General features: G+C 35.4%; 1 long non-coding RNA gene across 3 annotated transcripts in view; it reads right to left on the bottom strand.

Moving 5' to 3' along the window:
• Nucleotides 1-10,729, bottom strand: part of LOC118009309 — an 80,944-nt gene extending 70,215 nt beyond the window's left edge. The window contains exon 1 of one of the 3 annotated variants that reach the window (XR_004678875.1): nucleotides 10,494-10,729. This is a non-coding gene — a long non-coding RNA (uncharacterized LOC118009309). The remainder of the gene's footprint in view (nucleotides 1-10,493) is intronic. The other 2 variants (XR_004678874.1, XR_004678876.1) reach the window with 2 other exon arrangements.
• Between the last annotated feature and the right edge of the window lie 300 nt (nucleotides 10,730-11,029).

Raw genomic sequence — 11,029 nt, forward strand, 5'->3', positions numbered from 1 at the left:
TACACACCTATTAGAATGGCTAAAATGCAAGACACTGACAAGAACAAAAAACACTAACACCTCCAAATTTTGGTGCAGATACAGACCAACAGGAACTATCATTCATTAGTGGTGAGAATTCACAATGGTTCAGTCTTACAACTCATACCTTGGCAGTTTCTTTCAAAACTAAACATAGTCATACTGTATGTATCAACAATTACATCCTAGGATGTCTTGAATTGAAAGCTTATGTCTACACAACAGCTTTCACATAATGTTTATAGCAGATTTATTTATAATCACCAAAATCTAGAATCAAAGAAAATGTCCTTCAATAGGTGAATGGAAAATTATGGTATAGCCGTACAATGAAATATTCAGTGATTAAAAGAAATGAGCTATTAATCCATGAAAAGACCTTAAATGCATATTGCTAAATAAAAGAAGCCAGTCTGAAAATACCACGTACTCTATTACTCCAATGATATGACATTCTGGAAAAGGCAAAACTATAGAGGCAGGAATAAGAACAGTGGTTTCCCGGGATTGGAGGGTGATAGGATAAATAGAAAAAATACAGGAGGTTTTTAGGGCTGTGAAACTATGATATTTTAACAGTGTATACATGGCATTAAGCATTTGTCAAGATCTATAAACTGTACAACACCAAGAGTGAGCCTTAATATAAACTATGAACATTAGTTAATGAGGGGCTCATTAATTAATTGTAACAAACACCACACTAAAGCATAATGTTACTAATAGGGGAAACTATATGGGGGGAGGTGGTATATGGGAACTCTACATACTGTCTGCTCAGGTTTTTGGTTAACCTAAAACTGTCCTAGAAACTAAAGTCTGTTTGTTTTTTGTTGTTTTTTTTTTAAAGTAACTGGAGAATAAAACCACCTTTTCTATTATTCTTAAGACTATGTTAAGAACTTGGCTGAGCAGTTCTTTCCTCCATATATTTTAACTGTGGCCCTGAATTAATGTTCTGCTGGCACATGGACTGGTTGCAATGTCCAAAATGGCTTCGTTTACATGTCTGGAGTCTTGGCAAGAATGAATTAGCAGCTGAGCTTATGTGGGACTACCCATCTGAATGGGGATATACGGCCTTCCCAGCAAGCTGTTCTCAGTGTAGTTCAACTTCTTACATGGTGACCAAGGCACCCAGAGAGAAGATTGCACAGGGGTGGAAATGGAAGCTGCTGGTTTCTTAAAGCCTGGGCCCAGAAACTGGTGTATCCTCACTTTTGCCGTATTCTTCAAAGAGCCTACCAAGATTCAAGGCTAGGAGACATAGAACCCAGCAAGGGTGTCAAACAATTTATGACCCTCTTTAATCTACCACATTGTTAGTGAGAATGCTAACATCATTTCATCGTAATTATAATATTTACTGTAGATATTGTAGATGATTTTATGCCTTTTACTAGCTTAATGAAATTTTCTTCCAACCCTAATTTGATATTTAATGAATTGATGTTGAACATTTTTAAATACATTTTCCTTATGTACTGAGATGATCATATGGTTTTTCTTCTTTATATTAATGTGGTGTATTACTCAGTATATAGATTCAGTAACTGTTAATGAATCTCAAGTAAGAATTGCTTAATAAAAGTTTATTTCTTTTGTATTTAGTAGACGAGGCATGAAGACTTCAAGTATGATATAGAATCTGTTCCAGATTCTTTCTGCCTTTTGCCTCCATTCTTCAATGTGTTTACAAGGGTATTGTAGGAGATATCAACATTTTGCAAGCAAAAAAGGAAAAAAAGTTGAAATCAGGTATGCTCCTGCTCCTTTTTATTTAAGAGAACTGAATGAAAGTTAAATGCATCACACCATCTGGCATTCTTTTGGCCAGAATTTAGACCCAAGACAGCATGTATTTGCAGAGAAGCCTGGGAAATTAGTGTGCTATTCTGGGAAAATACATGCTCACACTAAAAAACTTCAAAGTAAATTTTTAAAAACCCCGCTGTATTTCTAGAAACTCGTATTTCTCAGCAAAACTTCCATTTATACGGAAGAAGGAGAAAATAAATATTGGGACAATAACTAGTCTTGATACATATGGTTACCTATAGGAATCAATTTCCTAACCTTAATCCAAGGTTTTGTTTCTGTGATAAATGCAGTTAGCTCATTCTGAATCATACTTTTTAACAGTGCTGATTTGGTTTATTACTGTTTGATTGAAGACATTTTTTTCGTAAGAGAAATTCTCATGAATTTCTATTCTAGTCTGTTTTAGTATCAAAGCTTTGCCACTCTCAAAAAAATTAATTTGGGAGTAAAATGTTTCTTAAAATTTCTCTTTTTTTCATACACATTGGTATTATTTCATTGAAGTTGGGTCTCTTTATTTCATGGAGGTACTACCAACCTAAAATCACTTTAGTTATTTTTTTCTGAGCATACAGATAGCCTGTATGAACACAACCTGAAATGAGGGTTGGTTGTTCTTCCTCTCCTCCAGATGCCAAGTTGAAGACAGATTTTGGTTGCTTTGTTAGTTTTTCTTTTGTTTTTCGGTCACTTTCTGTTTGACAGTTTCATTTCCCTCTTATCCTTACAATGCCAACAAAATCCCTTTTTTTCCAGCTTTATAGTGGGAGTCCCTTATATGGGCTCCTAACTCTAGGTTAGACTGTCTCCTTAGGCTAATTCCCATACAACCATCAGAGCAGAAAATTCAAGGTATCCAAGTTTTTCAGTAAGGTCAAAGTAGGTTTTGATGATTGGTTACTTTCTGGATGTTCTTCTCATTGTTATTCTCTGTGGGATTCTTTGTTATCTTGCCACTTTAGCAATGCAGGTATAAACATGTTTACTCTTCCTGCCACACACACTCCAGCTTTTCAGCTATTTCAAGTGGCAAAGTCAGAGTTTGAAGTCTACTTTACTGTCAGAAAGAGAAGTGACAAAGGGCATCTAGAACACCTCTCTTAACGCTTCTTCATTCAAAGTTTCTGTCATTATATAGGGTCAATTATTTAACTCCCTTATCACATATATCAATGTAATTAAAGTTTGCATATTACTTTTAGCAAAATGCATAAGTAAACAATGAAAAAGTAATTAAGTATAATGTTCCAGGTAATTGCCTCATTCATATCTTTAAGTGAATGTGTTGCCTAAAGAATATATGGATTATATGACTTAGTTGTTCATAAATCTTTCACTGCTCACAGTCGCAGAAAACAATGCTGCTTGTACTCGTCAACCATACATTAAAAAATTCTCAGGGTGCCTGGGTGGCTCAGTCAGTTAAATGGCCAACTCTTGATTTCGGCTCAGGTCATGATCTCAGAGTCCTGGGATTAAGCCCCTCGTCCAGCTCCACACTCAGCAGGGAGTCTGCTTGAGGATTTTCTCTCTCCCTCTCCCTCTGCCCCTCCCCCTGCTATCTCTCTATTTCTCTCCCTCAAATAAATAAATAAATCTTTTTTTAAAAAATCTCAAAAATGGCCTCAGTGCATATTTCTCATGCATACAGTTGGAGCTACTACACAGAGCAGGTCCACATTGTTTCATGAAAATTACCTTCACCGTCTTGCCTTGCTGCCTGTGATACTGAGATACTCTCTACCTGGCTTGAGTTTTAATCTTACATACACCTATCAAAATCTTTGCTTTACTTGCTATTAATGCCTCAATCACTTTTCAGGTCCACTAACCATATGTAATATCTCCTCATCTATATTACCAAAACTCACTTCCAAAACTTTTCAAAATAAAGTGACCTTGTGATTCATATTATAATCATCGCTCAGTATTGCCCACCTGTCTCTCTAAACCATATTGCTTCTGAGGACAGAGATCATGCTTCAATCACCTTGTAAGCTCCCTAGGAATCTAGAACTTCACTCATTAGTGTACTTGTCAATATACACTTATTGAATTCAGTTGTCTTTCCCTCTTTCTGTTTCTGTGAAATCATAGCACAATAAATATAGATTGCCAAAGTTATCCATGTCAAGCATTGGAGATCTTTTCCACTGACACTTAAATGTCAATAAAATAGAATAAAACAAAAATAAATAAATAAAATAACAAGCAGAGAGGACACTTTCACAACACAACAGGGGGAGTTTTATGAGTGGAAAGATTTAGCCTGAAAGGCAGGCGTCTCTGTGGGCCTCTTGGAACTCCGCAGCTGTACTTCTGGCTGCAGTCTACGGTTCATGAGATATTTTCTAAGTCTGTTGTTGTTATTAATTTAAGGAGAAGAGGTCTCTGTAGAGGAAAAAAATCCAAGATTTTTTGTTTCCTTTTCCATCACTCACAGTCACTGTAATGTCAACACCATTTAGGTCAAATTTCAGGCATTCAAAACGTGCAGCTTCATCCAGCTGCAAGAACTAAAACTTTGCAAGAGCACTACAGCCTGACCAATAAAATATGTCTGAGGGTGTTAGTAACAATTAGCAGGTGTGTACCTTCCCCAGAAAGTTTTCCTATGACATGAAATGTATGAAGTAGTATACTTGGATTTTATAAGAATTACATATAAGCATATATATATCTTTTTTTTACTAAAGGATCTCAAAGAACTGGAGTTATTCAACCATGTGTATATGTTACAAAGGGGCGCCTCAACCCTCATCAAAGATTCCTTCTTGGATAAGTTCACTGGGCTCTGCTGCCCAACAATCTGTCCTTGAATCCCTTCTCTTCCATTTCCAGGAGGATTAAAATCCTCTTCAAGTTACTTAATTTATCCAGCTTTTGGTTTCTTCACATATAGAGTGGAGATAATGATATCAAACTGATGGTGTTATTATGAGAATTCAACACAGTAACACAGGTATTGGTTTTAGCCGAAGATGAGCAATCATTAAATGTTAGCAATTCTTTTTAAAATTATTTTATCATTATTAAACTACAGATGGATTGCTATCCTTCTGCCTCTCTCATGTCTTCTCTTCTTCTGTCTTCATCTTCATCATGCAGTCTAGTAGCTTCATCATGCACACTTCTTCCTCGGAGCCACACCCTTCCTCTCTACTCTGCCAACACCCACACAATCAATCAGGTCATAATGCACTTACGGCCCACTTACTTCTCCCCCCTCTTTGATCTCCAGCTATTTCCACCTTACCAATCCCCACATTTCAATAACCCTTACTGCCCAATTTCTCTTCCCATGTTTGTAAACTGAAGCAAGTCACTAGACAGTAGTGACCAAGTCAAGTAACCTCAGCTGGTCTCTCACTGTATCTCAGCAAATCTTTTATTTATCATTTGTTGACTCCCTAGTGCATTCCTCGCCGCAGCTGTTCCAAATGTTTCCACTGCACTCAAGTCCCTAATCCCAGTGCTCCCCCCTCCCCTCTAAGCACATAACCTCACCTCCTACTGGGAAAATTGAAACCATCCCAACCTAAGCTTACCCAATTGCCTTCGTTTCCACTCAAAAAATCTGTGCATCTCTCCCTCTTTGCTTTTGCATTGTTTTGAGGAAATCATTCCCTTTGCAGGGAAACAGCATCATGCTGTGGTGGAGTGCTTTGGGTTTGGAGTCAAAGTTAAATACTCTTTGTTGACATGGAGTGACCCTGACCAGTTTTCCAGCTTCACAACCTCAATGTCATCATCTCCAAAATAGATGTACAATTTTCTACCTTACAGGGGATAAGGGGTAATTAACAGATTTTTGGCAGATTATAAACATTTAACAAATTACGGCTATTATTATTATTTGAAAAGCTGAAGCTCTCAACCTACATTCTTGAATCTATCCTAATAAAGATGGCAATGATAATAATGATGATGATGATAAAGGTAAATAATAATCTCTATGCCTTTTCTAATAAGTTTCTTCCTCAGTTAATCTCTTTTCTTTCTTAATTCTCTAACTCAACCCAATTCACTGGATATTTCTTTCTACCTTATACATGGTCAAATCTTCCTTTTCCTTTGAAAGAAAAATAAAAAACCTGCCCTCCTTTCAAGCTAAAACCCCATTTTTCACACTTTTATTTTAAAGATTTTATTTACTTATTTGACAGAGAGAGTGAGAGAGCACAAGCATGGGGAACAGCAGAGGAAGAAGGAGAAGCAGACTCCCCGCTAAGCAGGGAGCCCATGGGGGGCTCAATCCCAGGACCCTGGGATCATGACCTGAGCCAAAAGGCAGATGCTTAACCAACTGATCCACACAGGTGCCCCTCATTTTTCAAACTTTTGACCTGAATCCTTGAAAAATATTTGTGTCCTAGCTCCCATTTTGTCTTTTCCAAATAGTTCTTAAAACTCTTTAATGTAACTCCCCTACCCTACTCCAACTGTTCCTTGAAAAGCACTGTTGAACTCCTACTCCTACGTACTGAACACCATCATTTCCTCAGTCTCCAGCCTCAGACTCTTTTGTAGCACTTGTTCTGACTCATGCACTCCCTTCTCTGGTTTCTGTAACTTCATACAAACATTGCTCTCTTCTTTCTCTCTATCCTTTACATGCTATTTTTGTTCACTCTATTCCCAAAATTAAGCCGTTCTTCAAAGTTCAGTCCTTGGCTTTATTCCTGTATTTTTTCCTGAGCAATCATATTAATTCTCATAACCTTAATGATTAGATTCTCATAGTGGATGCTCATGCTTAGGCAATTTTCTGTTCTCTGCCACATGTTTTCTTTTTTCTCCTTATCAATATACGACTATTTGTATTTTAAGTTTTTTATTCATTTTAGTGTTTCCTTTTGTACTTTTTTTAAGCTTCGTGCTTATAATTGGCTCTAAATGACTATACCTGGAAGTCCTATCTAAATTAAAATTGAGCATGAAAACATACATTTATCTTATTTCCTGGAAAAATTAGCTTTTCGTTTTAGATCCTTATTTCTATCAATAATTATTTCAGGGGCGCCTGGGTGGTTCAGCCGTTAAGCGTCTGCCTTCTGCTCAGGTCATGATCCCAGGGTCCTGGGATCGAGCCCCGCATCGGGCTCCCTGCTCCGCGGGAAACCTGCTTCTCCCTCTCCCACTCCCCCTGCTTGTGTTCCCTCTCTAGCTGTCTGTCTCTCTCTCTGTCAAATAAATAAAATAAAATCTTAAAAAAAATAAATCTCTTAAAAAAATAAAATAAAATAAATTATTTCATATTCCAAGTCACCCAAGTTTGAAATAGTGAAGATATTAAATCAGCAACAATTAATCATTGACCTCTACTCTGTGACAGATCTAGGCACACAGCAGTGAGCATGACAGAATAGTTCCTGAACAGTCTAATATGAAGATACACACTGAGCAATTAATACAAGTGTTACCAATATCAGAAAGGGGAGTAAAATATGCAGTAAAATTTTAGATAGCATTGAGACTTAATTAGTCTGGAAAGCTAGTGAAAAGGTGTCACTTAAGGTTACCTGAAGGTATGCAAGGTGAAGCAGCAGAGAAAGCTGAACAATGCAAGCAGAAAGACTATTATGAATCCCTTAATTTCTTTTTTAGAAATGTGGCTGTTATTTATAGAAATGCAACTGATTTCTAAATATATTGATTTTATATCCCACAACTTTACTGGATATTATTAATTAGTTCTAAATTTTTGGTGGAGTCTAGGACTTTCCATATATAAAATCACGTCATTTGAAAACAGACCATTTTACTTTTTCCTTTCCAATATGGATGCCTTTTATTTCTTTTTCTTGCTTCATTGCTCTGGCTAGGACTTCCATTACTGCACTGAATAAAATTGGTGAGAGTGGGTACCCTTGTCTTGCTCCTCATCTTATAAGAAAAGCTTTTAACCCTTCAGGGTTGAGTATGACACTAGCTGTGGGTTTGTCATATGTGACCTTTATATGTCAAGGTACATTCTTTCTATACCCCATTTGTTGCAAGTTTTTATCATGAAAAGATGTTGTATTTGTCAAATGCTTTTTCTGCATCCATCAGATGATTATACATATTTTATCTTTCATTCTATTAATGTGATGTATTTATTGATTTTCTTTGGTTGAATCATCCTTGTATCCCAGGGGTGAATTCCACTTGATCATAAAGTATGATCCTTCTAATTGCTGTTGAATTCAGTTAGCTAGTATTTTATTGAGAACTTTTTCATCTATAATCATCAGGGATATTGACTTGTAGTTTTCTTTTCTTGGAGTGTCCCTGTCTGGCTTTGGTATCAGGATAATGCTAGGCTTGTAAAATGAGTTTAGGAGTGTTTTTACCTCTGCACATTTTGGGAAGAGTTTGAGAATTAGCATTTACTCTTCTTTAAATGTTCAGTAGAATTAATCTAAGAAACCATCTGATCATGGGTTTTTCTTTGGTGAGAGGTTTTTGATTATTGATTGATCTCCTTTCTTGTTATTGGTCTGTTCAGATTTTCTATTTCTTCCCAATTCAGCCTCTCTTTTTTTTTTTTTTTTCTTGGTTAGTCTGGCTAAACGTTTGCCAACTTTATCTTTTCAAAGAACCAACTCTTAGTTTCACTAATCTTTCCTGTTCTCTGTTCCATTTATTTCTGCTTTAGTCTTTATTATTTCCTTCCTTCTCTTAACTTTGGGCTTAATTTGTTCATTTTCTAGATTTTGAGGTGTAATGTTGGGTAGTAAATTGAGATGTTTCTTTTTTCTTAATGTATGTGTTAATAGCCATAAGCTTTTCTCTCTGAACTTCCTTTGTTGCATCTCATAAGTTTTGATATGTTGTGTTTAAATTTTCATTTGTCTGAAAATATTTTTTTGATTTACCTTTTGATTTACTCTTATAAAAACAACTTTTTGAAAAGTGTTGAGAGTTTTAAGACTCTCCTATTCTCTCTATTATTTTTTCTGAAGTTTATTTAAAAAAAACAGATACAGAATTATAGAACAGAAAAGATACTAGTCATTTGTTAACTCTGATTCAAAACAAAACCACTCTTAAAGTCACATGAATTTGAAAATCTGTTCAATATTTCTTCTAATAATCTCCAGAGATGAAATTTACAAAACAATTACCTCCCTTCTCTAATTAATCACAAAGATAATCAAATTATGTATAAGGACAATATTTATGAAATATTACTGATACAATTGAAAAAGTGGATTATTTAAAATTACTTCAGAATGAAAATGGCCAAATAAAATCTATATTATGTAATGCTTTGCTGAAATTAATTATATCCATTGATATTATTATGATTTTGTAAACACAGCAAATTAAATAGGAATATGTAGAGTTTAGGGTCTTTAACGAATTATCCCAACCTTCATTTTTGGACAAAGTTATATGTATAGAAATGCTTAGAAAATCATGTGGATTGAAAAATACCTTTTAAGAGATGACTACCCAAAGGGAAGGCAGAGAGGAAGTTGGGATTAGGAATGGTGGTGTAAAGGATTTTAATCTCAGCCATAATGATTATGAATGGATAAAGAAGGTGTGGTATAGGGGCACCTGGGTGGCTCAGGTGTTAAGCATCTGCCTTCAGCTCAGGTCATGGTCCCAGGGCCTTGGGATTGAGCCCCGCATAGGACTCCCTGCTCAGAAGGGAACCTGCCTCTCCCTCTCCCACTCCCCCTGCTTGTGTTCCTTCTCTCGCTGTGTCTCTCTCTGTCAAATAAATAAATAAAATCTTAAAAAAAAAAAAGAAGGTATGGTATATATATACAATGGAACGTTACTCAGCCATAAAAGAGAATGGCGTATTGCCATTTGCAACTACATGGATGGACCTAGAGAATATTATGCTAAATGAAATAAGCCAGTCAGAAAAAGACAAATACCATATAATTTCACTCATATGTGGAATTTAAGAAACAAAACAAACAAATAAACAAACAAGAAGTGGAAATAGGCTCATAAATAAAGAAAACAAACTTTTGGTTGCCAGAGGGAAGAGGATAGAGGATGGGCAAAATGTTTTTGAAATAATAATGTTTGTGTAATTTTAAATTTATTTACATATATATATTTATGATTTTTTAAATATCATCTGCATTGTGAATAATTGCCTTAAAATTAAAAGATCTTGATTCCAGTCTTACACTGTGCCACTGTAGCATATATTACAGATTACTATTATCTTTTCATACTTACCAAAATAACACATAAAAACCAAAACAAAACAAAACCAGATTTATGTTTTAATTAAATTATGCATTTTCTATATGTAAAATAAACTCACGTTATTTGACTCTTAATTGTCTAAGACCATCTACATTTGTGATGACCATTAGTCAGCTATAAAGTGTTCTCTGTTAGGAGGAAGCTTAATGAGTGACTGTTGTGAAAAGCACATTACCTCTGGTCATCAAAACCCAGATTTCATCCACTTCTGCCATTTATTATATGTATGACCTTGGACAAATCATTAGAATTGCTAGATTTCAGCTTCCTTATGTATAAAATGAAGACTATTAGTATAAAAATTGAGATGAATTTTAGAATTTGTCCAATTATATTATACTATTTTTTCTATCATAAATATAATAAAAAGTAAAAACAAACAACACTTACAATTCTCATACTTCCAAAGACAGAGAATAAAATATATTTACCTTCACTGAGGCTGCAGTTTGGCAGTACTCAAGAACACTAATTCCAGAAATTCTAAGAACAAAATGCAAAGCAGTAGATGGTGTATACTATGCAAACAGCACTCCCCATACTGGACTTTCTGAAACATTACACAATACTCCAGGACTGTCTCCAACTAGCACAAAAGCTGGATATGGTGAAATGAGCAGATCTGCTACATTGGATAGCCAGCCCTTCCACTTACTGCATATGGCTTTGTGCTTAGGCAATATCACACACTAGTTCTCCTTTTCTTCCCATAAGAGGATTAATGTAGTGAAATTGTCTATCTGTTGCACTGGTTCTGCATCCCTTTTTGTAAGTCTACTCCCAAAACACAAAAAGTGATCACATGGTAACTTTTGCAAGAGTAAATGAGTTATACTGATTGGAGGTCATACATTGAGTCATTTGATTCATATAAATATCCAATTTAATAAAATATTTATTTCACATCTAAGGAAGTACAAACTAAATTACAATAGCAAGGGGTGATTTTTAATTCTGAATTCCTGGA

The sequence above is a fragment of the Mirounga leonina genome, unplaced genomic scaffold (assembly GCF_011800145.1).
Source record: "Mirounga leonina isolate KUSES-001 unplaced genomic scaffold, KU_Mleo_1.0 Mir_127, whole genome shotgun sequence".
Taxonomy (NCBI): Eukaryota; Metazoa; Chordata; class Mammalia; order Carnivora; family Phocidae; genus Mirounga; species Mirounga leonina.